We start from the raw sequence: 6,295 nt of genomic DNA on the forward strand, positions 1-6,295 counted from the left end.
CTTTTTAGAATTGTGTCTCAAAGATAGACCAACTTGATTTATAGTTTTACTCCATTTGAATTCCTTTTATGATTTCTTTGCCTTAAATATAATCCATTTTACAAAGTTTAAGATAAAACTATTAACCCTAGTGCAAAGAAAGCAAAAAGAAATTTAAAAAGACAGAGGGCAAAGTGGAAAAAGGTGGCCAAGCTGAAGAAATGGGAGGAAAAAAGCCCAAAAGTGCAAGGACAACCTTAAAGTTCAGGGAAAGCACAAAAGAGGAAATGCACATTTTAAATATAAAAGCATACTCTAAATCCTTGTAAAAGAGCACCAAGCTGCCTCCTATGCAATTTGTAAATGTAGATGGACATGGGCGAAGGCACAATGCAAATAGGAATGGAATAGGAAAAGAGGACCTGGCTAAAATGGCCGGGCATGTAAAAAAGGGATGGGTGCCCAGAGGGGATCATATAAAAGGCAAAAAGTGAATGAAGAAGCTCATTCTTGTGTGTGACCAAAACTAGCTCTCCTCTTTTTCTTCTTCTTCTTGTTCTTGCTTGCGTGAGCTTGTGCTTGAGAGAGGGAGTGTAAGGGAGTGAGGGAGTGAGTATGTGAGAGCGAGGGACCATGGTGGAGAAGCTCTCCATATTCTCCTCTCTTGTTCTTCTCTTCTCTTGACTCGTGTGCGACAATGGAGCATAGAGCTTGGAGCTTGAGGATCGAGCTTGCACCTTGGATCGTGGAGCTATTGGAGTGCTTTTGGGAGGAGGCAACTTGATTGAGCATGGAGGTAAGCTCACTACACTCATAGGTGTGAGAGCGCGTACAACTATGTGAGAGGTAGCCATTGCACTTGACTTGGAACTCTTGAAACAATAAGTGGTATGTGGGTCTTGGTCTTGGTAGTCGAGCGAGAAGCTTCCATGTTTTGGTTCCATTGCCGGGACAACGGATTCAAGCTTTGAGTGCTTGCGTGCTCTAAATTGAGCATTGAAGCAGGGTTTGCTCTGAACCGATGCTTGAGATAGGTAGGAAGCGAGGGAGTTGAAGAGATATTCAATCTCCTTTGCAAGTAAGTTTTTTTGGTTTTTTGGATTTAGGTGAGTAGATTAGATTAGTGTAAGTGGTTGCTTGTGTTTTGGATGCATTCAGGTAAGGAAAAATAGAGAAATACACAACAGGGTTTTTGCTATAATAGCAGGCCCAAAACATGGAAAAGAGAGCTTCAAGGCATTAGGATAGTAAAGAGAGAGAAGAGGGAAGTAACATGGCAAGAGAGAAAGGATTTAAGAAACCAAGAGGATAGGGGGAGAGTTCATTTGTCAATTTTGAGTTAAGGGAGAGAGCTTGAGAGAGAGAGAGAGAGAGAGAGAGAGAGAGAGAGAGAGAGAGAGAGAGAGCTATAGGGCTGGAAACCATTTCGTGCTTGGCAATCTTCACCACCGTGCCTTCGAGCCCCGTAGGTAAGCTCTAAGTGTGCCTTTGTGTTGGATGATTGCTCCCAGGATCGTAGATGGAAGATTGATCTAGGTGCATGTGAGATTTGATCTTTGTCATTTTGGACCCCCGACCATTACACCTGGATAGATTCCATAGCCGTTCGAATCCCGCTACCACTCAAATAGTTCAAGTCACAAGTCCACTCGGACAATGTTACTTGGATTCGGACTTGATTCGGCCTCGGATGGCCAAATTTAGATGCCCCAAAATCGTCCACTTAGATGCCCATATATTTGGTCGAGTGCCCATTCATTAAGACATTTGGACTCGAATGGGTACCTGCACTAACGACTCAAACAATTTACTTGGATTCGGATAGGACCACTCGAACTCGAATGGGTACCTAACTCAGACGTTCGAGTCTAAGACTCGAATGCTCCAACTCGGACATTGTCACTCGGATGAGCTATGCAGAAGCCAGATTCTAGCAAATTGGACCCACCCTAAGGCATGCAAAGGCTAAACCTAATATAGACAACACCCCCCTAGGCCTCCAAACATGTGGAATGACTCATAGGGCCACTGGACTCATTAATCGTGATCTAACGGCCCAGAAAATGACCGTGACACTGACCCTCAATCGTGTGTCTCCATAGAGACCCGGACTCATTGACCAAATATGCTACCCCTCAAACCACATGTCTAGGACGCTATAGAGACTAGAATGAACTAGCTAGAGTGGTCATTAAACACACGAAAGAATTAGGAAAAGTGTATGCTACACTGTATTGTGAAGCTAGAGTTGGCTAGGCTTAAGAGATTATGAGAAGGCCTAGACAACCTCATGTGCAATGCTTACATTGTAGAGGAAACCACCTTCTAATTGAGTGCATGGATCCTAGATCCAGACCTAGTGCCAATCACAATAGGTTTAGCCATAAGGCAATGCATTGCCGATTACCAAGGCAATTGTTGTACCCATAGCCATACAATTAGCCTTACTACCTAGGGAATAGACTACCACATTACGAAAGGGGAGCTCCACTAACTCTCCCAACACCTAATGATTCAAAGCCATCCATCCCTAGGATGTACATCAACCTCATAGGGATACCTAGACCATATAGACCCATCATGACCCATCCACCGGAGCAATGCTCCAATATATTACATAGAGGAGCCGAACAAGGACGAAGCATATGTAAACCCTTACATCTCATATGACGAAGAGGGCAATCCCATATTGATGGATTTCAGACCAATATCGATGATGGTGTTGGGTAGGGGAAGAGGTAGATGTTTAGGAGGACAGAACCAAGAACCCATTGCAAGAAAGGACTTGCGGTCACCTAGGACACATCTCATCTCGATGCCCCGAAAGGGAGCAAGCCAATCGAGAGAAGGCCGATTTGAGATGCCTTGAGTGTAGGATCACACACTTGTATGCTGAGTGCTCTAGGTGGAAACCTTCCACTAGTTCCACTATCATACCATTTGTACCATTGGGACTGTTCTCGAATTCAAAACACGATGGGGAAGCCATGCCAATTCCACTAAATGTCATGACCTGAGCACATGCAAAGCATGTCAGTATTTCATTACTAGGACCTAACAACCTCGATGTAGCTTCAATAGGGAAGAGAAGCTGTAGAAGAAGGAAAAAGAAGCTTGAGTTGAAGATTGTGCTTAAGATATATAGCGCCACTATGTTACCAATGGGGAAGCAAGTCACGGATGCAGAAGCAAAGGCATCTACTCTTAAGACAACTAAAAAGGGAAGTGCCAAGGTTGGAGAATATCCCGATCCGAGGCACCAATTAGAAGTGGTTGATAAGGTCAAGGAGTGGGTGAGAGAAGCCCAAGTGCACCTAAAGGATGCAAAACCCATTATTGAAGATGAGATTGATGAGCTCTCTAGTGTGAGCACATGAGTCTCACTTACTCTGTTAAGATCAAGAGACGCATCAACACCCTACATCACATCACATAGACAAAACCTAGATGCCACAGGTGGGCAGATTGCCCAAGATCATTGGAAAAAGAGTGTAGAGCCTAATGAAAAGCAGGCAATGGGCAACTTGTTGACGATGTTGATATCAGCCCTTGTGACCCCACCTCTAGGAGAGTTGCTTAGGCAGAACCCGATGCTATGGCAAGGGTTGAAGTAGTGGGTAGAATGACACAATGAGCTTGGAGTGACTAACTTGCCCCAACCACGACACAGTATCACATATACCAAGATTAATCTTGAACTCAATGCCTAAGTCTTTGCACATAAATGCCTTTTGGAAAGGCATAGAGATACACACAGTCTTGCCTATCAACACATTAGGAGATGCTACAAGGAAGAGAATTGTAGATAAGGGAGTTGGAGTCAATTAGGTCAGCCATGTAATCTTGCAGGCTTGGGGTAACCCACCATGGAGACTGCAAGGTTTAATATCATGTTGGTTAACAGAATGAAGGTCAGATTGTTTGGAGTACTGAAAGACTGGTCCTTGAAGATAGTAAGAGTCCAGTTCTTAGTAAACTTCATAGTCATGAAGGGAGTAGACTACGATGTCCTATTAGGCCAACCCTAGATGAAAAACACATGAGTAATAGAAGATTGGGGCAATGGTCTTATATCCTTGGGCAACAGATTGGAGGTTGTAAGAGTGAGATGGATACATGGGAGACCACATCGATCAACCTAGATGCCATCTTTGTTATGTTGAAAGGAGATTCACAAGTCAGCAATTCCTATGGGCCACTAATGACATATATTCCTTGCCCTGAGGATGAGCAGATTGGATGCATGTGCTAGCCACCATTGATCTACCATTCTTAGATGAAGAGGAGGATTATAAGCATGTAGCCAGGGTAGTCAGTGAGTCCCAAAAAGTCACATCATCTTAGCCTACTGTTGAAGAGTAGGACCCCGCTCATAGTACCACTTTGCATGATGGCCGGGAGCCCTATCGGACAACCAATGCCTGTTTGTTTTCACATTTTGTCTAACAAACTCAAACTCTGGGGGATCCTTGAATACTTGACAAGAGGGCTGGTAAGTAACCTAGCGGCCAATCTCAAATGCCTTAAGGATCTCATGGACTGCCAAAGTGGCACTGGACCAAAGTGCACAACTTGAACTTGATGTACAATTGGACACTAATACAGATGTGAAGAGGGTTGAGACTAGAAGCCTAGGGGATGATGAGGAGTCAAAAGATAACAATTTGGATGATGACTATGAAGAATGCTACTATACAAATGAGGAAAGTGAGAAAGAAGCTGACACAATAGAGTATGACATGGATTGCCAAGTGATTGAAGACAAGTAGACTCCAAGCCATAAAAAACCAATGTTTTAAAGATCCAAAGAGGAGTCTTTAGAACATAATGCAACCATACTTGGTTGGACCACCTAGGGGTGATAGACTATGAGCAAGTTGAATTAGTTCAACAAGTGCCATACCACTCCTTAGAATAAAATGCAATGGACCACCTAGGGGTGATAGACTACGAGCAAGTTGGATTAGTTCAACCAAGTGTGTAACGTACCTGCCTTTATTACGCGACGAGTAATGTTTTAGTAGTCACCCATAGTTTACCTTCCAGCCATTGCCATCCGTATTCTAACCAAAATGATTGGATTTTGTCAAGCTCTATAACCCTAGGTCTACCCCGCAGGGGAAGCGTGCCGTTACCCACGAAGGACCAACCTGAAGGTTCCGAATCGACCTAACAGTCACCTATCAACAACTAGCTCACATTCGAAGGTATCCTTCGAGAGGCTTCTTGTTGAGAAGGAGCGACTGCCATTACCCTTGGTCCATGGAGTACAATGCTTTTTTCCAGTAGCGACTAAGGATTTATGAAATCCCTCGTAGTGCTCTGGCACAACCACCATACTTTTCCCGTAAGATAATTTACAGTTCAGGTTTTGGGACCAAACCCTCGATAAGTTAGCGAATTGGCCCTTCCTAGAGTTTCTTCCTAGTGTTTGTTTTTGGGGAAACCTCTCGGCTAATCATGACCGCTTTGCCATAGGATTGGATTTGTCAGAAATCCATCCATCCACTTCCCTCTATGGAAGCTCTTAGTTATCTAATTACCTACCACATTACATGAAACATATAAAAAAACTTCATTAATTAAAAAGAATCCTTTTATGCATATTTGTTCATTTGCGTAATTTACTCACGGACATACAATCAAAATAAAACAAATTCATTGATTATGTTCCATAATGTGTGTTCTCCTACCCATACAGGAGAAAAATTACAATTTCATGTGCTGCCTCATCCAGTGCATCTGCACATAACCAAGATAAAATCCACCTATAGCTAGCATTTTTACGTGTCCCAAGTAGAACTTGGGCCATACAGGGGACCAAGTAGTTCCTAGGTGTGTAAAGGATTTACTAGCTAGAGCCCCCTGGTACCTTAACCACCTCCTACTTAATATGATCCCTACTAGGAGACATCTCACCATCGGAGTCGGTCCATGCTTTCGCGGTGATAAAAACATCCCCACTTGGTATGGAGATTCAATACCTATCCTTGGGGGAGGTATAGGGTCCCTCAATTTATATATGTTCCAATACTTAATCCAATCAATATCTAATCTAGAAAATCACAAACGAGATTGATGTCTTCAAGTAGTTATGAGTTCAATCAATCATGCAACTTTCAAGTGATGATTAATCTAGTAGCAATTGATACTTGAATTTCACATAATAAACTCCTCCCCTAAGGGTATCTAGATTTTGGGATCTCTAACTTCCCAGTTTAAGGTTTATTCTTGTAACGAAGTTTCTTGGCCTTAAGTCACTTTCTTTAACTTAGAGATATTTTCGGTCTTAAAATGTTCTATTAAAGCTTCTAGA

The sequence above is a fragment of the Lygodium microphyllum genome, chromosome 26 (assembly GCF_053477565.2).
Source record: "Lygodium microphyllum isolate KBCC chromosome 26, Lygodium_microphyllum_v1.1.10, whole genome shotgun sequence".
Lineage (NCBI taxonomy): Eukaryota > Viridiplantae > Streptophyta > Polypodiopsida > Schizaeales > Lygodiaceae > Lygodium > Lygodium microphyllum.